The sequence below is a fragment of the Eriocheir sinensis genome, chromosome 17 (genome assembly GCF_024679095.1).
Source record: "Eriocheir sinensis breed Jianghai 21 chromosome 17, ASM2467909v1, whole genome shotgun sequence".
Lineage (NCBI taxonomy): Eukaryota > Metazoa > Arthropoda > Malacostraca > Decapoda > Varunidae > Eriocheir > Eriocheir sinensis.
The window spans coordinates 5927564-5948158 of record NC_066525.1 but is presented as its reverse complement, the minus strand read 5'-3'; the positions used below and the strand labels follow the sequence as shown (position 1 = coordinate 5948158).

General features: G+C 45.5%; 1 protein-coding gene across 3 annotated transcripts in view; it reads left to right on the top strand.

Annotated features, from left to right (window-relative positions):
• Positions 1-20595, top strand: part of LOC126999862 (glutamate receptor ionotropic, delta-2-like) — a 370968-nt gene that overhangs the window by 332645 nt on the left and 17728 nt on the right. For all 3 annotated transcript variants that reach the window (XR_007753644.1, XR_007753643.1, XR_007753642.1), the window contains one exon: positions 11335-11477. The gene's annotated coding sequence lies outside the window, so the exon portion shown is untranslated. The remainder of the gene's footprint in view (positions 1-11334; positions 11478-20595) is intronic.

The following is a 20595-nucleotide window of genomic DNA, read 5'->3' as shown; positions in this document are numbered from 1 at the left end:
CTTCTTCCTTCCTTCTCTTCCTTTCCCTCTCCTCTAACCTTCCTATCTCTTATCAAGGTATACCACTTCCCTTCCCCTTCCCTTCCTTAGTCCGTCCCTGCATCACCCCTTCCTACGTCCCTGTCCTCCTCCTTCACCTTTCCTTCCTTCTCTTCCTTTCCCTCTCCTGTAACCTTCCTATCTCTTATCAAGGCATACCGCCCTCACCCTCTTTCTTCGCTCTCGTCCTCTTCTTTCCTCTTTCCTATTCCTCTCTTCTCTGATGGCCTCTACACCTCATCAACTCTGAGCTGTGTGTGTGTGTGTGTGTGTGTGTGTGTGTGTGTGCGTGTGCGTGTGTGCGTGCGACGGGGCGTGACAATGGGTGAGGCAGGAGAGTAACAACTTCAAGTGACAGCGGAAAACAAATGACGGTGTAGCTCAGGGGAGGGAGAGCAGACGAGGGAGAGGAAGAGAGAGGAGAGGGGGAAACCGTGAAGGAGGGCTGGATGGAAGGCCGGGGGAAGAGAAAGGGAAGGGGAAATGGAGGCAAGGAGAGGAGGAGGAAAGGACGAGAGACTGGAGAAGGAAGTAAAATGGATCGCTTTTGGGTTTGGGGGAGAATAGGAAAAAGAAACACCTCTTGCAATAGAAATATGTAGTAATATGTTGTAAGTGCGTAAATGGACTGTGACAAAATAACGGTTTCATTTATCTCCTTCTACATGCCCGCACTGTCCATTAACTCTTTCTCATTCTCCTGTGTTTGAGTTCTCCACGACTCTTATTGTCATATTTTAAGACATCTCGCCGCCCAAGAATACACATTTGGCAAGGCTTTCGTATGAGTTGTGGGCATTTCCAGGAGTAGTTTTATGGCCCTGGTGGTAGTTTGACCCTTCTACTGTCCCATGAACCTAAAGAAACACTCATTAGAACCCGGTTTATCCCCTCTTTGACCTTTAGAAATAGGTGATGTGAGGATCGCTTGGGTCGTATAATAAAACATCTCGTCGCCCAAGAACACATATTTGGCAAGGCTTTCGTATGAGTTGTGGGCATTTCCAGGAGTAGTTTTATGGCCCTGGTGGTAGTTTGACCCTTCTACTGTCCCATGAACCTAAAGAAACACTCATTAGAACCCGACTGACCCCCATCTTTGACCTTTAGAAATAGGTGATGTGAGGATCGCTAGGGTTGTATTATAAAACATCTCGTCGCCCAAGAACACATATTTGGCAAGGCTTTCGTAGGAGTTGTGGGCATTTCCAGGAGTAGTTTTATGATCCTGGTGGTAGTTTGACCCTTCCTCTGTACCGTGAACCTGAAGAAACACTCATTAGAACCCGGTTTATCCCCTCTTTGACCTTTAGAAATAGGTGATGTGAGGAGCGAGTGTCTTATAATACCAAGCTTATTTTCATACCCCTTATTTTCCTTTCCCTGCTGTCTTCTTTAGTGTTCCTTTCTCAGTCGCCTCTTCTTTCCTCTGTCCCATTATTTTCATCACCGTTTATCGTCTCTGGTGGTTTTTCTTCGTCATTTTCCTATTACGTCACAACCCTTACATTGTTGCGTCACGTCTGTTATATTCCTTTCTTCTTATTCGCCTTTTCTCTCCTCCAAGCCTCTGTTTCTATCCCCACTGATGTTTTCTTGCTCCATTTTTAATTCTCCTTTTGCACTTAATTCCCTTGTCTGCTCTTTCGCTTTTTTCTCTCCTACAAGCCACTGTTTCTATCTCCACTGATGTCTTCATTCTCCATTTTTAATTCTCCTTTTGCACTTAATTCCCTTGTCTGCTCTTTCGCTTTTTCTCTCCTCCAAGCCTCTGTTTCTATCCCCACTGATGTTTTCTTGCTCCATTTTTAATTCTCCTTTTGCACGTCATTTCCTTGTCTGCTCTTTCCCCATTCCACGCGTATCTTTCACTGTCTCCTTTGTGTCTTTACTTCTATCGGCACTGATCCCTCTTTGTCCAACTTCCCTCAGTTCTCCTCTGCTGCCCATTATGTTCTTGCTGCTTTTCCATTTTTCGATCGTTTCTCAGTGTCTCTCCCTCCTTCGTCAGCTCCCCCCCTCCCTCCCTTATCATTGCTCACATTCCCCCCCCCTTCCCCAGTGCCCTTACTCCCCCCTCCTCCCCTACTGGCCTCCCCCCTTCCCCCCCATTGCCACTGAAGGCCAAACATTGCTTGTCAATATGCAAATAGCGAAGCAAAACAAGATGAATGATGACAAACTCCCTTCATTCTCCTCGACCAGCGCTGAAAAGTGTTCCGAGACGAATGGATCTCCTCCGACGACTCTCCCTCCTGGGCCACTCCTCCCTCCCTCTCTTCCCTTCCTCCTCTCTCACTCTCTCTGACTCTCTCTCTTTCTCACTCACTTTCTCTTTTCTTCCCTCCTCTATATCTCCGTCATCTCCTTTCCTCCTCCTCCTCCGCTCTCTCTCACTCTCTCGCTCTCTTCTCTCTTCTGGTTATCATTCTTCTTCTGCGGTGGTCCATTTTGCCTTCCTTATTTTCTTTATTATTTATTTCCTACGTCTTGTTCCTCATTCCTCTCTTCATATTCCTTTCCTTATTATTGTTCTTTATTTCCACTCTCTAGCTTCCTCTTTTATTCTGTCGTCGCGCACAAATAGAAATGGTTTTAGTAGAGAAGAATCAGATTGCACTTCGAGTAATTCTTAAGTACTTATTTTTATCTGTTATTTTTGTTCATACTTGGACTATAGGGACTTAGGATATACGCTTATGCTGGTTTACTTTAGCAGTCCGCCAGCTTCACTTACACAAAAATAAACATTACTGCAACATAAAACAACACACTACACTTTAATCGAATACATAGGAACACAACACAACACAGCACAGTATAAACAATCAATATACATCATGCTTCATAACACAACACATTGCAACACAAAAAGTTCAACAACAAAACCACAGCAACACAACAAATAGCGAACCAACTCAACCACAAGCAATAACGACAACAACAAATAATTACCTTAAAAACAGCAAGACAAGACGTTCAACTAATAACAAGAATAAAAGAATAAAAGAACACCTACGAGAAAACAATAGAGAGAAGAAAAAGAAAATCATTGCACACACAGACACGCACAAACTTAAAAAACAACATCCCGGGTGCCCATCGCCAGCACAAGTCACACAGCCAGCGTCGTTTAGTGCAAGGACCCGCAGACTCCCGAGGTATATGTAGCGTGCAGGCAGAATGAGGGAGAGGCAGCCCAGGTTTTTTCCTCTCCCCGGCGTTGTCTGCGTGTTTCTGTTCTCTCTCCTCCTCCTGTGTCCGCCTCTGCCTCTGTCTCTGTCTCCCTGCTTTATCTGTCTGTGTTTTTGTGTTTGTGTGAGTGTATGTGTGTGTGTGTGTGTGTGTGTGTGTGTGTGTGTGTGTGGAGGTGGGTTATATCTGTCACATACACACTTGCATACACACACCGTCCCCCTCCCCCCCTCCTCACCACCAACATCACCAACAACAACAAAAGCACTAGGATCACTCATGCAAAACTCGCCTCCACAGTCCTCTACAAACATATTTATCAACGCAAGTCCCAAGACTGTAGCGGAACCCTCTCAGTCTCTGCCGCTCGTTATTTCCTCTCCTTCCTATTTCTTCCCTAAACCCTTCCCTTCCTCTACTCCTTCTCTTCAACCTTCCTGTCCTCTTTCCTCCTCCTCCTCCTCCTCCTCCTCCTTTTCCCATCGACATCATGGCAATACAAAGTTCTTGATTATCAGATTCCGAAGGGGAGATACTTCATCGTTTCCGCGGCCGAGAAAGAGAGAGAGAGGAGGGAGGGAGGGAAGGAGGAGAGAGGGACGAAGGGGAGGAGGGTTGTAGGGGGGGGGAGGAGGAAGGCGTATCAGTGGTCTTCCGTCGCCGTCTCCGTCATTACCATAATCCATATCTGTGGGTCTTCCCCTCCATGGACGCGTCATTTATTGGCAGTGCGTCCAGCTGTCCACTCTTGCCCTCCCCTCTCCCTCCATACCCTCCCTATACCTCCCTTTCCATCGCCCCTTCCCTTAAGTGCCTCCGTTCGTTGCCCTTTACTAGCGTCTGTATCCCCCTTCCTCTATTTCCTAATTTTCCACTTTTCTGTAATGTTTTCTTTTTCCTCCTATAGTGATTTTTTTCCTGAGTGCTTCCTTTCCTTCCTTCATCAGCCTCTGTACTCTCTTCCTCTATCTCCTAACTTTCTCCATATTGTTTTCTCTCTACTTTTCTCCTTTCGCTTGGCACTTTCTTCCTTTCTCTCCAGACACAGCCTCCAGGGACATTTTTTCCACTCTGTCATTCCTCCTCCACCATCACGAACTATCCACTATTCTCCACATGTTATCCTCCACAATTTTCCACTTGCCTCTTAACTGCATTCCACGCGGTGACAGTTCTCCCTCTTCCCTCAACTCCCCCGCCTTCCTCCACTCCCTTCTTACAATTCCTTTTATCCTTATTCCTCAAGGCGGCCGTTTCCACCAGCCTCCGCACATGCCCCCTTCCCTCGACCTTCACGCATCTCGGCAGTGAGGAAGGTCTGGTCAGTCCTCTTCAGCCCTATAGACGCTCTCCTTCATTCATCACTCGATATATTCACCGTTTTGTATCCCTCTTATCTCATTAGCGTCAGCAAGGTCGCCGCCCATGACTGAATACCCTTACGGTCATCTGTTTGTTGGTCATTACTCACGGACGTCAGCGGTGTTCTTGCAGTCACTTATCTTCTGCGTCATGTTCCTCCCACACTCTCAGTCGCAGCTAATGTGTTAAAAGCCACTATCCCCTCAGGCGCAGTCCGGCAGCCAAATGGGGGGGGTCTCTTTTAACCTCTGTATCTCAAAAACTATTAATCACAGCTAAAAAACTAAAACACCATTGGAAAGAGGAGGCCCAGGTCTATAGGAGTCGGTTATGTATGCCTCTTCTGCGAATGTATATGCACGTTCAGGGAGTGTTGAATGTGAACACTTACGTCAGTGCGTGCGCGATGATCTTAACCGATGCCGAGACTGTGGACGATAAAAGCCGCCTTTGTTGCCTGCGAGGTGTGCGGAACTCTGGGCCATATTTTTAAACGTTTCTGCGCCCAAGAACACGTAATTTACTAGTCTTTCGTGGGAGTTTTGGGCATTTCCAGGGTTACTTTTATGACCTGGGTGGTAGTCTGAGCCTTCTTCTGTACCGTGAACCTAAAAGAACACTCATTAGAACTCGATCAACTTCCTTTTTGGCCTCTGGAAATAGTTGGTGTGAGGGGTGGGAGCATCTGACAAGACTAAACTATGCCTCGTATCGGCGCCTCACTTCGCCTGTTTGAAATGCCTCTCGTAGAAGTTGATAGAATTTTCATGCAATAGTTTATGATCCTAGTGACATATTTACACAATTTCTGCATCCTGAACGGGGAAAACACACATGAAAACCCGGTTAATCTTCTCCGTGGCATTGGAAAATTGTCGTAATGGGACCCCGATACGTTTGAAAATATGGACCTAAAACCTAATACAGTAACCTAATTATAGTCTAAATATAGTAACGTGTATATTCACTACATATAATAATCGTAATCGTAATCGTAATGGGAGTCCGATACGTTTAAAAATATGGACCTAAAACCTAATACAGTAACCTAATTATAGTCTAAATATAGTAACGTGTATATTCACTACATATAATAATCGTAATCGTAATCGTAATGGGAGTCCGGTACGTTTGAAAATATGGACCTAAAACCTAATACAGTAACCTAATTATAGTCTAAATATAATAACGTGTATATTCACTACATATAATAATCGTAATCGTAATCGTAATGGGAGTCCGATACGTTTAAAAATATGCTCCTAAAACCTAATACAGTAACCTAATTATAATCTAAATATAATAACGTTCATATTCACTATCTATACATTATCGAAATATAGTATAACCTAACTTGAATATAATGTAAACCTAATATAAACTAAATAATCTAAATATAGTAAATACTTTGTTGCAGTGAATAATAAATTACTTGCTCAGGTCAGCTAGATTACACAGAGACACACAGCACATAATATCAGACTACAAAACAGCCAGTCCACCTACACATGACAACTCCTGTACATGGGCGTTCATTAACCTCCCCATCTATGAAACACTCTATAAACTATCTATAAAAGTATCTACTGAAAATTTTCGATACCGCTAAAATAATACAAATACGCCTGCTGTAGTTACTCCTGACTTTCACACTTGCATGTTATCGTCATTTGTAAAGTAATGAAGGGAATAAACGCTGTATTTCAACGTAAGAAGCATGAGCATAAGAGCAGCTCGCGCGTAACCTTCCCATCTATAAATCTGTCTATAATCTATAAAAGTATCTACTGAAAACTTTCGATACAGCTAAAATAATACAAACTCGGCTGCTGTAATTATATTTGACGATCACACTTGCATGTTCTCGTCATTTGTAAATTAATGAAGGGAATAAACGCTGTACTTCAACGTAAGAAGCATGAGCATAAGAGCAGCTCGCGCGCCCCGCCAGGCAGCCGTGTAGCTCGCCAGGCAGCGTCCAGGAAGAAATGCGTGTTGGTACGCCGGGACGCCTCCGCCAGGGACGGCCACGACTGACAGCCTGAACGATGTATGTAATAGTGCCCCTCGCTCCCGTCCTCCTCGTCTCTAACTCTTTCCCCTCCTCCTAAACATCCCCTCTTTAGCCGCCTCCTCCTCTTCCTCTGCCTTCCCCCCGGCCTCGTCCTCGCCCTCCTTCCTCCTCCTCCTCGTCTACCCTCTTTGAGTCTGAGGGAAATTCATAATCCCAATAAATTGACCATCCCTTTAAGAGTGCTTTTATTGGGCATGGAATATTGCATGGTCATTATTTATTGGATTTATTTGATGGTTATTAGTCATAAAGTTGTTGGAGCTCTCCCTTTGAGAGCTACGCGCGTGGACGTCCTCCTCCCCCGTGTCTGCGTGGCTAAATATTTGTGCTGTGGTCATTTAGCGAAGGAAAACTCACCTCCATCAGCGAGTTTAAGCAGGAAACTTGGTAGCGAGCTTGTCCGGGGAGTTACATTCCTCTCCGCACCCACCAGCGTCATGTCAGGAAAGGTTTAGCTGACGAGGGATAGATTTGTATTAGTGGAGGTGGGTTTATGGTGACTGGGGCTCCCGTATGACGACCGCTGAGTAATCTATGGTATATATGGAGGAGGTGGCGTAGGGCAAGCAGTGGTTATAGGCTGAGGGAAATTCCAGTTGTCAAAATACCAATGGATGATCTGCATGATGGTGGACAGGTGGGGTATGGGGAGACTACTGTGTTGGAGGTGGTGGGCATTCTGATTCCGAGATGATTCTGGACTTGCTGTTGCGGAAAAGTTGACCGGAGGGCGCGTTAGTGAAGCTGGCGGTTGGCTGACTATGAGCGAGCCGACTTCAGGCCTGTGGGGACTCGCTTGGACGTGGTCTGATGCCGTGTGGGTTAGGCGGCGGGCTGGTGGTTTGTGGGCTGTTGGTTAGCAAGGGTTTGTTTGTAGAGATGGTGGGCTGGTGATAGGTGGTCGTGCTGGTGGTGGTGTGCTGCTGGTAGGAGTGCTGGAGGTTAGCGGGCCTGGTTTGTAGAGGGGATGGGCAGGTGATACGTTGTTTGTGGTGAGTAGGTTGGCTGACGGAAGGGTTGGCTAGCGGCCCATAGCGAACCGTTACCGAGTAGCCTAACGAGAGCTCAATGGCGCCGACGGTGGAGAGAAGACGAGGCGGAGTCGGTTTTCTCGTTCCATCTCTCACGTCAACTATCCCCAAAGGCCAAAAAGGAGATTAATCGAGTTGTCATGAGTGTTTTTCATATTCATTGTACAGAAGAAGGGTCAACCTACCACAAGGGTCATAAAGATACCTCTGGAAATACCCCGAACTCGTAAGATAATCCTGTCAAATGTGAGTGTGCAAGCGGCGAGGAGTTTGAGAATATGGTCCAATAGAGTTGGTGGATGGCAGCGGCGGGGGCGTGTGGGAATCGGACGATGGGCTTTTTATTTTCATTATTGTTTTATTTTTTTTAAGCCCTTGATCCGTCTCCTTTCTGTAAAAAAAAAAAGAAAGGAAAGTAACGCCTTGCTCTTCTCATTGTGCCGATAGTGAAGTTTTTTTCACAGCAAAGGAGGAAGCTCAAGGCCAAATATACAATAACAGCAACAAAAATAGCACACAAGACGCTGCTCCGACAAAAGAAAAAAGGACGAGAGGTCAAAAAAGAGGTCAATTTCGGGTGGAAGTGAAGAGAATCGCCACCATGACACAAGCAAAGTCATCAGGATGGGAGAGCTTCGGGAGTGAGGGATGACCACTGACCCAGCTCGCCTTCCTCCCGCTCCCCGCCCCCTCGTCAGTTCAAGGCCACGGAAAAAACTCTACGCTCTTTGAACATAGGATTTCATTAACACATGGACGAGAGTGATTGCGAGTCTTTCTTTATTGTTTTGTTAGTGTCCTTCCCTTCTCTATTTCTTCCTCTTGGTGTCCATAATACTACGCTTGTGTTTGTTGCCGATTGTTTTGTTTGTATCATTGTTTTCGACTTGTTTTCTGTCCCATTGTTTCCATTTTTGTTTCTTTTGTATTTACTGGTTCATTATTCTTGTCAGGTTTTCACATTTTCTCCTTTTTATAGTTTTTTTATTCTTTTTTTATTTTTAGGTTGAAATGGTGACACCTACCAATTTTTTTTTTTTTTTTTTTTCCTCCATTAGGTACTGTCTTTCTTCTTTTACTGTTTTACATTTCATACACTCTCTCTCTCTCTCTCTCTCTCTCTCTCTCTCTCTCTCTCTCTCTCTCTCTCTCTCTCTCTCTCTCTCTCTCTCTCTCTCTCTCTCTCTCTCTCTCTCTCTCTCTCTCTCTCTCTCTCTCTCTCTCTCTCTCTCTCTCTCTCTCTCTCTCTCTCTCTCTCTCTCTCTCTCTCTCTCTCTCTCTCTCTCGTCAATTTGCTCATTACTGCATCCCTTACGTCACTTTTCCTCTCCATTGCCCATTAACGGAACCTCTTTCACCCCTTTTCCTGCTTTGTATCCCATTAGCAGACTCTCCCCCCGCTCTCTCTCTCTCTCGCTCTCTCTCTCGCTCTCGCTCTCGCTCTTCCTCTTCACTTAACCCCTTCTCGCCTCTCTCTCAGTCCCCAAGCCTTGTCATTTCAATCCACCTTCGTCCTCCTCCTCCTCCTCCTCCTCCTCCTAACCGGGTCTTCGTTAATCCGATGGGCGTGGCCGTGACCCCACCCTGCCCCGCCCTGCCTCACCCCTGCCTCACCCTTGCACTAAGATGAACGCTCCTTGCTAATAGGCTTAACTCGAGAGTCAAAGGGTTAGGATGGGAAACAGACGGAGGGGTGCTGTTGTGTCCTCCTCCTCCGCCTCCTCCTCCTCGTCATCGTTCTCCTCTTAATCCTAATGCTGTTCCCTCTTTCTCCTGCCGCCTCCTGAACGAAACTCTAAGCTCCTCGGGTTTTAAGTTCAGCCAAGTTATGATTCCCTTCAGGCCAGGCGGCGCGGCGTGACTCCCAATGTTTTGCTTGCAGGTGGAGGACGAGGACGAGGACTAGGACGAGGAGGATGAGAACGAGAAGAATTAATATGAGGACGAGCAGGAGGTGGATGAGGAGGACGAGAAGAACGAGGAGGAGGAGGAGAAAGAGGAAGATGAAGAAAAGTTAATTTACAAGATAGAGAAAAGAGAGGAATACAAAAAGAGAAGAGAAGAGAAGAGAACCAGGGAAGAAGAGGAGTGTAAACCAGAAGATGACGTGGAAGAAAACTAAGAAGAGAAGAGAAGAGAACCAGGGAAGAAGAGGAGGGTGAACCAGAAGATGACATGGAAGAAGATTAAGAAGAGAAGAGAAGAGAACCAGGGACGAAGAAAAGGGTAAAACAGGAGATGACGTGAAAGAAGACTAAGTAAAAAAACAATGCAAAGGAAAACCAGGAGAAAGTTGAACGAAGAAGAGAAAGAGAAGGGAGTTACGATCGATAAGGAAGAACAGAGAAAGTGGAAGAAGGGAGAACTGCAGAAGGTGGAGGAGGAGGAGGAGGACGTAAAATGAGACTGCAAGAATAATGAATAAGGTTAAAAGAAAAAATAATGTGCAAACGAGAGGAGGAAGTAAACTAAAATAAAAACAGAAAAGCAGAAGAAAAATACACATATGAATAAGAAAGGAGAGACAGAGAGCAGGAGGAGGAGAAGGAGAAGTCAACAGCAAGAATAAATAGGAGGAGGAGGAGGAGGAGAAAGAACACGAGTAAAAATAGTCGACAGAAAAGAAGGAAGAAAGGCAGAATAAATTGAGGAAAAGGAGAACCATCATCATCATCATCATCATTATTATCATCATCATCATCATCATCATCATCATCATCATCATCATCAGGAGAAAGGAAAGGTGTGACATATGTACCAAGAGAACTGTGGATACGACGAGAAATTGTGGGAAATGACGGAGGAGAAGGAGGAGGAGGAAGGGAGGAAAGAGAGACAGAAGGCAGAGAGACAGAGACTAGTGGAGGCGGGGGAGAGATGGAAAGGGGAATCGAGTAGCAAGGTTGGGGGTTTAGGAGGGGGGTAGAGAGGGGGTTAGGGGGGCTGGGGGAGCGTGGCGTGGCGTCGACAAGTCAGCCCGGCGGCCGTGGTAATTAAATCATCAATGCAACAATAAGCAGGGCATTAATTAATAAAGGTCGAGGGATGACTTCAAACGCCGCCGGAGACACTGTGTCAACTTTGCCATTTGCTGCACGAGAATCGGATGAGAGAGAGAGAGAGAGAGAGAGAGAGAGAGAGAGAGAGAGAATGTATATATGTGTGTGATCGCGGTTCATAGTTTGGACAATAACTATTTTTTGAGAGAGAGAGAGAGAGAGAGAGAGAGAGAGAGAGAGAGAGAGAGAGAGAGAGAGAGAGAGAGAGAGAGAGAGAGAGTACAATAACATTTTTTTTTACAGAATCGAGTTCATTTTGCTTGTTTCGTGTTTTGAAGCATCACGTAACATAATTAAAACCTTAGTAATATTGCAGAAAAAAAGTTTAAGCCTGTGACTATTTCGATGTGTATTTTACTTCAGAACCCTACTCTTAAAAAATATATGCTTAGATAAATAGGTAGATATAGACATGTAGATAAATAGATAGAAAGATAGATAGATAGATAGATATAAATAGATAAATTGCTTTAGATTTAGATATAACAATTGTAACGTTATTGTTGTGTCCTAAAAATTTCAATTATTATTTTCTCTCTTCACAGGCACGTCTAATAACCATCTATTATTTCAGTAAGCGTTCAAGTCTGTCCGCGCGAAGAGTCGAACCCGGTACAGCCAAGATAAGGTACAAGAAGGGCATCAACAACAACAACAACAACAACAACAACAACAACAACAACAACAGGACGCCACCGGAGCGAAAAATAATATCTGGTCAGTGTTTACTATAATTATATTTAGCTAGATTACCCTGAGGTTTTTAATTAGTCATTTTTTTATTCTTTTTTTCATTTATTAATTCGTTTTTATCACTCATTTATTCATTAATTAGTATTCGTTTACTTGTACTATTCGTTATCATATTATTCTTTATCATTATTAGTATTTATTTTTTTATTATGTTTTACTTCGTTTTAATAGGAGAGTTGCGATATGTTCTCTTCTCAGCGTATCACAAACAGCCTCGTAAGGACCATCACGTCTGCTGTTATTTGTTCTTCCTTTGTGTTTCTTTGTGCTCCTTTGTATCTGCTTTACTTATTTTTACTAAGAATCTCTATACTTAAGGTTCAGTGTGTTGAATTCATAGTTTTCTTCCTCTGGTCTTTTCCACAATACAGTATGCCTCATTTTTCCTACTCTTTTCCGCCATTGAAGGATATATATTTCCTTATTTTTTCGTGGTTATGGTAAGGTGTGTATGTGTATGTGTGTATATGAGGGTGGGGGTAGAGGTGGGGGAGTGGGGGGTGGGGAGGGTTGGTTTGTGTGTGTGTGTGTGCGCGTGTGTGTGTGCGCCCCCCATCGATCATAACACGGCGCGTCCCTTCGGTTCAAAGTTCCCTCAGACAAAATCTCGCTAATTAAATCCCTTCACACAAAGCCGCTAAACAAGTGTGGAGGGGCGCTCTTCCTCCTCCTCCTCTTCCTCCTCCTCCTCCTCCTCCTCCTCCTCCTCCTCCTCCTCCTCCTCCTCTGACTTCTTTTACTCCTCAGTCGATTATTTTTTTTCTTTTATGTTCTTCCTCTTCATCCTAATATTCGTCTTTCTTCATCTCTTTTCCTCTCTCTCTCTCTCTCTCTCTCTCTCTCTCTCTCTCTCTCTCTCTCTCTCTCTCTCTCTCTCTCTCTCTCTCTCTCTCTCTCTCTCTTCCCCAACCCTTCCCTAGTTAACCTCTTCTCTTTTTTTTCCTCTTCTTTTATCCCTTTACCCACTTGACTGCCTCATCTCCGGCACTCTCCTCCTCCTCCTCCTCCTCCTCCTCCTCCTCTTCCTTTCCTCCTCCTAGAGCTTTCTCCTTCTCACTCATTTCCTTCTTCCCTTCCTGCCCTCCGTCTCTCTTCTCTTCTCTCTCTCTTTCTCTCTCCATTTTCGAGGCGTGAAATGGGTGTGTGAGGAAGAGGGAGCGAATGAGTGAGAGAGGAGGAGGAGGAGGAGGAGGAGGAGGAGGAGGAGGAGGCTTTTTGTGCGAAAGAAAGGGGTCGCCTCCAGTTCTTAATTACTTCATCACTATTTATTCTGAGCCTCTCACACGCAAGGGCGAATAAAAGGAGCTTAAACTCTCTCTCTCTCTCTCTCTCTCTCTCTCTCTCTCTCTCTCTCTCTCTCTCTCTCTCTTTTGCCATCTTTTAAACGCATTTTCGAGCATCCATTTTACTGGCACCTCCTCTTCCTCCTCCTCGCAGCGTTTTTATTACCTCTCGCAGGCTCTCCTTAGCTCTCTCAGCCTCTCTCCTGCCTGCCCCCGCCGCCTCTTGCCTCGCCCCACCTGTATCTCGCCTCCTCGCCGCCTCCTGCCTCTCCTTCCTTCGCGTTGCAGACTCTGGCTTCTCTTTTACTCACTGTCTCACATTCCTGCACTTAATTTTGCTTCCGTCAAGACACCCGCTGCTCTTCCAACCCGATCTTCCTTTCTCTTCTTCTCATCTTGCCTCCTCGCAGCCTCCCGTCTCTTCTTCCTTCGCTTTGCAGACTCTGGCTTCTCTTTTACTCCCTGTCTCACATTCCTGCACTTAATTTTGCTTTCGTCAAGACACCCACTGCTCTTCCAAGCCGATCTTCCTTTCTCTTCTTCTCATCTTGCCTCCTCGCAGCCTCCCGTCTCTTCTGCCTTCGCTTTGCAGAGTCTGGCTTCTCTTTTACTCCCCGTCTCACTCTCATACCGTCCCGTTTCACATTCCTGCACTTAATTTTGCCAAGACACCCGCTCCTCTTCCAAGCCGATCTTCCTTTCTTCTTCTCATCTTGTCTCCGCGCCGCCTCCCGTCTCTCCTTCCGTCACTTTAAATGCTCTGGCTTCTCTTTTACTCCCTGTCTCCTTCTGTCTCCTCATCCCGAACTGTCCACATTCCTACACTTAATTTTGCTTCCGTCTTCGCCCGCCGCTGTTCCAACCTCTCCTTTCTTCTCATCTCGCCCCGCCGCGGCCCCCGTGATGCCATGTTGTCTGCCCCGCCGCGCACGCCGGCGCCCTGGGTCTGTTTATTGTTGTTTTCTTGTCCGTTTTTCTCGATTTTTCACCTCGGCTGGCACGCGACTACAATGATTTTCTTGTGGCTGACAGGAGAGATCCACCTTCTTCTTTAAGCCGAGCCAATGGTGGCGCGAGGAGGAGGGAGCAGGAGCCAATAAGAAAGCAGGATTCCCGCCGCTATCACTCTATTGTTCCCTCAACAATTGGACGAGCGAGGGAGGCGGCCCGCGCTCCCTCCGCCGCCCTTGAGATGCCAGCTAGAGGCGCCTCACCATTTCTCGTCCCTTTAAACTGTCCCTTTAACACCGCTACCCCCAAACAAACCACCAGGGCATGAGGACGGACCCTTGGCGGACACGAGAATGGGAGGTTCGGGACTCTGGAGGCGTCTTGAAGGTCGATATCGCGAAGAGAGGAGAGTCAAGGCCGCTCGCGTTACCAGCAGCCGCGGGATGTTCCGTGATGCGCGCGGGGAACAATTGGCAGTAAAACAATGGGCGGGAGGCTTGTGTTGTCATGGTGGGTGAGGTGCGGTGCGCAGGCCTCGACCCCTGCCCCCCTCACCCTGCCACCACGGCTAAACATGGCGGGGCGAGGTGTAGCTGGCCTTAGCGTAGCCACATTTATAAGACGAAGTTGGCGTGTGGCTGGAAATGGAGAGATAACAGTTTTAAAGACGTGGCTGCCTTGCCCGCCCCCCCATCGGCTGAGGGGGCGAGGGGGCGGCGACCACGGCATAGTAGAGGAGGAGGGGGGATGAGGAGGGAGCGAGGGGGCGCCTGCAAATGGTTACTGCTGCAATGCTTCCTCCTCCTCCTCCTCCTCCTCTTCCACCGGTCCTCCTCCTCCTCCTCCTCCTCCGCCGCCGCCTCCTTCTTCTCCTCCCAGTTCCGGATTAGGAGTTAAGATAATTAGGTAACAGTTCGCTGACTCTCAATATGCGCGGCGTTTAACCAGAAAAAGAAGCGATAAAGTTAAAGTTTCGTCTCCCTCAACGCGGCCATTTATTCCGCACACAACAAATTATTATCGCGAGTCTGAACGAGATACGAGGCCAGTTCAACAGTCCATCACATTCATTGTTGTAAGCGCCCAAACCAATCCATGTCCACCACAATGATCCGTTATTTCTACTCAAAACCAGATACTAATAAAGCAATTTCCTGTGTGGCTTTCGAAAATTCCCTCTCCTTTTTATATCAACGACAAACACTAGAACTACAAGGAATTTCGTCGTTTTTTGTGTTTGGTTAGGGAGCTTACGAACTTCCTGTATTGGACCTGTATTGACTGTGTTCCTGTATTGACTGGCCCACGAAGTTGTTATCGCGGACACGAGTAATTTAGGGATATCGAATCTTCACGCCATGATGTATTTGTCATGAAGATAAAACCTACACGTACAATAATAGGAAGTTATTTTATTGTTGTTGTTTTTGTTGTAGTTGTTGCTGTTGTTAAGCATTTACGGTAGCAAGTCTTCGTTTGTGAATGAAGAGAAAAAATATTAAGTGTTTGCGAGTGTACCAAGAAAGCTACACATATTAGAAAGTTATTTATTATTATTGTTGTTGTTTTTAATCATGGGAAGTTATTTTGTTGTTGTTTTGGTTTTTATTGTTGTTAAGCATTTACGGTAGCAAGTCTTCGTTTGAGGATGAAGAGAAAAAAATTAGGTGTTTGCGGGTGTACAAAGAGCTACACATATTAGAAAGCTATTCATTATTATTGTTGTTGTTTTCTATACTCATTTTAAGGTTGCAAGTCTTCGTTTGGGATGAAAACAAAAGAAAATAGTTAGTGTATGTGTGGAAAGCCTAAGCGTTGTGATAAGAACGAACGAAGATAGTGAAAGACTCGTGAAGAGGAAGGGTGTCAAGGAGGGAGAGAGCAGAGTGAGAGCGAAGACGAGGGTGAGGATGAGGAAGGGGTGACGTAAGGACAGGTTAGGATAAGAGAAGCTGCGTGTTAGTAAGCCAGAGTGACGAGAAGCGAGGAAGAGGAGAGATAAACAGGGACGAAGGGGTGAAGGTGAGGAAAGATAAATGGCGGTGAGGAAGATGAGGGAGAGTGAAGAGCAAAGGTGAGGGAAGGTGAGAGGAGCGGCTATCAGACAGGACCACGTGCGGCCTCGTCCCTTGCGTCTCATTCCCCTTTTAGATGACAGCCCTCTTGAGATTGTTGTTGCTGATGTAATAACGACAGCAATACCATTAATAGCAACAACAATAAAGTATCTAATCATGTATACAGTATCTACTATGGCTCACAATAATGACCCAAAACTGCGGCAAATACTAATACTACATCTTTTGGCTTATTTTTTCTCTTTGCGTTACAAATCTATGCTATACGTGACCCCCAGTAGTGGACGCTTAGGCCTGAAGGGAACAGCAATCTAACGCCTACTTACAGAACACTAATGACCCAAAACTGCGGCAAATGTTAACACCACATCTTTTGGCTTATTTTTCTTCTTGAGTTACAAATCTATGCTATCCGTGACCCCCAGTAGTGGACGCTTAGGCCTGAAGGAAACAGTAATCTAACGCCTACTTACAGAACACTAATGACCCCAAACTGCGGTAAATGCTAATACTACATCTTTTGGCTTATTTTTCTCCTCAAGTTACAAATCTATGCTATCCGTGACCCCCAGTAGTGGATGCTTAGGCCTGAAGGGAACAGCAATCTAACGCCTATATATACTTACAGAACACTAATGACCCAAAACTTCGGCAAATGCTATAATACTACATCTTTTGGCTTATTTTTTCTCCTCGAGTTACAAATCTATGCTATCCGTGACCCCCAGTAGTGGACGCTTAGGCCTGAAGGAAACTGCAATCTAACGCCTATTTACCGAACATTAAACATTTACTGGATCTAGAGAACAGTATCTTTATCACCCACTTAGAGGACCGGTTATTTGATCATTTAAAAACCCATAACATCCCATTTATTTACAGAGGAATGACTTGACATGACTCGTATGGCTCCCTTGTCAGCCAGGCGATACAAGCGTCCTGCTGGGCCATATTCTATAACATTTTGGGGCTTACACACCTGCAATGGATAAGACTTTCGTAGAGGTTCCGTTAGTATTACCATTTTTTTTTCTTTTTACGGCTAAGGAATCATCTCAAGGGCAACAAAAAAAAGGTGTAAAAAAAAAGGCCCGCTAATCGCCGTTCCCACAAAGACAAAAGTGAAAAGTGGCCAAAAGAGAGGTCAAAGGTATAGGTTTTTTTTTTTTTTTTTTACAACAAAGGAGACAGCTCAAGGGCACAAAAAAAGGAAACAATAATAAAAAAAAAGCCCGCTACTCGCTGCTCCTAAAAAGAACCCAAAGAGGTGGCCGAAAGAGAGGTCAATTTCGGGAGGATAGGTGTCCAGATACCCTCCTCTTGAAAGCGTCCAAGTCGTAGGCAGGAGGAAATACAGATGAAGTACAGATGAGCCTAGTGTTAGTTCGACAAGGCTGCTACACCATGAACGGGAAAAAACACTCATGAAAACCCGACTAATCTCCTTTGTGGCCTTTGGAAAGAGTTGTGAGAGCTGAAGGCGCCTGAGAACACCGCTGGCTCAGGCTGGGAAGTAGCCGCTCACCCTCCGCCGGTCACGCGCGGGGAGGGCCACAGTGCCAGCTCGGGGCCGGCACAGCGCCAGCCGCCACGATGTGAGAGTACCATGATCGCCTCACCCTCGGCGCGGCGCCCTGTTCATCACTCCCGGTCATCCCGAACCTGTCTGCTGCGTGCCATTCTTCCCGTACCATACAGTAACATCCTTGACCAGTCTCAGGCGGGTGAAGACACCGAACACACTAGACAGTACCTCTTCACTGGTCTTTCGTAGCCTTGTCATTGTGTTTGTGTGTGTCGGGAAGGAGAGAAAACAGGAGCAGTGGCATGAACGTTGAATCCTTCCCTGTTTCCAAGCCTAGAGGGACGCAGCACCCGGGCGAAGGAGGACAGCCAAGGAGGTGGACAGCGGCGGGGCGGGTAGCAAAACAAAACCCAAGAGACCAGTGGGTGACACGAGGAGAGGGAAGAGGAAACGAGGGAGGAGGAGGAGGAGGAGGGAAAAAAGAGTAAAAAGATGATGATGAAGAAAAAGAGCCAATAAAAAAACACTTACGAGAGAGAGAAAGCGACGCATAAGACCACTCCTACTCCTACTCCTACAAATAAAAAATCATCCCCAACTCCACTTATACTCCTCCTCCACTACCTACTACTCCTTCCACCGCCACTACTACCAACGCCCACCCATATTTCCGTCCTTTTAAGCTTTCGGACACAGCAGACCGCACCGCCTCCTAGAAAGACACTCCGGTATTGATCCTGGCTTTGTCCAGACCCCCCGCTGACTACGACTTGGGCTCTGTGTCTCCCCCTCGCCCGCCTCTTCATGCAAGGAGGAGAATGGGGTGTTTGAACGTGAGGTGCAGCGAGAGAAACGGGGAGGAGGGACTAAAGGAGGAGGGCAGCGGGGAGGAAGAGAAAGAGAGAAAAAAGAGAGGGGGGAGAGGGGGAGAAGTACCACCACGCAGGAAGGAAGGAGGGAGGAGGAGAGGTAAGGGAGACTTGGAAGAAAAGGAGGACAGAAAGGATGCAGGGTTAGTTGGGGAAAGACAAAGGAAAGGTGAAATGGATGTCAGGGAGGAGGAAAGAGGAGGATGGCTGCAGATAAGGAGGACGGGGAGTAAAAAGTGAAATACGTGATAATGAATGAGGGTTAAGGAAGGACTTTGACACAGGGGAAACGTCTTTAAGAGAGAGAGTTAGAGAGATAGAGATAGGCTAAGATTGAAATACTTTGGTACAGAGCAAACGTCTTTAAGAGAGAGAGATAGAGAGATAGAGATAGGCTAAGATTGAAATACTTTGGCACAGAGGAAACGTCTTTAAGAGAGAGAGTTAGGGAGATAGAGATACGCTAAGATTGAAATACTTTGACACAGGGGGAAACGTCTTTAAGAGAGAGAGTTACAGAAATAGAGATAGGCTAAAATTGTAATAATGGACTTCGATACAGGGGAAAAGCCTTTAAGAGAATGAGTTAGAGACAGATATAAGCTTAAATAGTAGTAAAGGAAGTTGGACGTATGTTATCACCTGCTTCATGGTTCGTATATCATAACAACTATATATAACAGGTTCATCAATAGAGAGACACGTTGTAAGCGCCATCTATTATTATTTTCTATTATTATCAACTGTCACACATGTAAAAACCTCACCTGACAGGATTGGTAAGACGCGTGACTATTTATAAACATCGGTCTGTCCTCTAAGTGGTGCATCTTTAAGACCAGAGGAGAGAGAGAGCGTATGAGTTGTATAGAGCGAGAGTTCGTAGAGTGTATTACGCAATGAAGAGACGTGCTGTTGCTATATGCCACAGAGCGTAATGAATGCGTTATAGAGGGTGAACACTTACCTTACGCGTTACGGGAGTTTTTATTTTGTTCTGGTTTTGTATTGTGTATGTTATCTTTGCTTCTGTTTGCTATATAGGCCTACCAAAATGCGTGGTAAATGCGTTAAGGGTTGAATACTTACTTACCTTGCGCGCTACGGCGGTTTTTTTTTTTCTGGTTTTGTATTGTGTATATCATCTTTGCTTCTGTTTGCTATATAGGCCTACCAAAATGCGTGATGAATGCGTTAAGGGTTGAATACTTACCTTACGCCCTCTACCTGTGTTTGGGATGAGATAGGCCTACTGCGATTCTCTTATTTTTCACCATCTTTGCCTCTGCTATATATCACAATGAGTACTGAATCCGTTAGGGGGTTAATTACTTACCTGTAGCTTTGTACCGTTGTGTGAGAAAAGGCGTTACAGCAGTTTATTTTTGTTCTTGTCTTTGTTAAATTCATCCTTGCCTCTGTTTGCTATATATTACAAGACGTACTCAGTGCTTTAGGGCTGAACACATTCCCTTAACTCTCTTCCTAAGCCTGTTATGAGACGTTATCACAGAATATTTCGCTTTAGTTTCGTTTTAATACGCTGTCTCTCAATATATACACACTAATAACACTACAACAACTTATAATACACAACGCTCTTCCTCCCTTCTACATACTGAAGCGGATTATTAGCTCAGCATCCCCTTGTCTCCGGTTCCCATTTTCTTTGATTTACGTAATAAGGGAAAATGGGTAAAGTAGTTGTATTAGCACATTTGTAAAGGCCGGACTCATGCACATCTGTGGCTGTCGCTTAAGTGGTTGTTAGATATTACTTCACTCTGCGCCATCGTAACCGGAGTGGCGGGGATCAAAGGAACGAGAGAGAGAGAGAGAGAGAGAGAGAGAGAGAGAGAGAGAAGGGGGGGGTTGTTTGGGATCGTTTTTCATCTAATTTAGAACTCTTTTGTCACGATATTCTGCTTATTTTCTTTTCTTTACAATTATTTTCTTTGTTATTCCGTGAGAGAGAGAGAGATTAAGTTTCGTCATCAAAATACAAGTCTTTAACGTTCATATTGCTCTCTCTCTCTCTCTCTCTCTCTCTCTCTACTTTTTCACACTTTTATCATCGCCATTTTTCATTTCTTGCCTTGATTTTTTTTCCGTGTTCTTCCTTTTGAGGCGAAAGAGTTTGCTGAAAAAAAAGAAAAAAAAGTAGAAATCTGAATGTTTTACCAACTCTTGGGGACATTTTTTTGAGTCATAATCTTTCTCTCCACCTCTCCCTCCCTTCCCCTCTTTTTCTCTCTCTCTCTCTCTCTCTCTCTCTCTCTCTCTCTCTCTCTCTCTCTCTCTCTCTCTCTCTCTCTCTCTCTCTCTCTCTCTCTCTCTCTCTCTCTCTCTCTCTCTCTCTCTCTCTCTCTCTCTCTC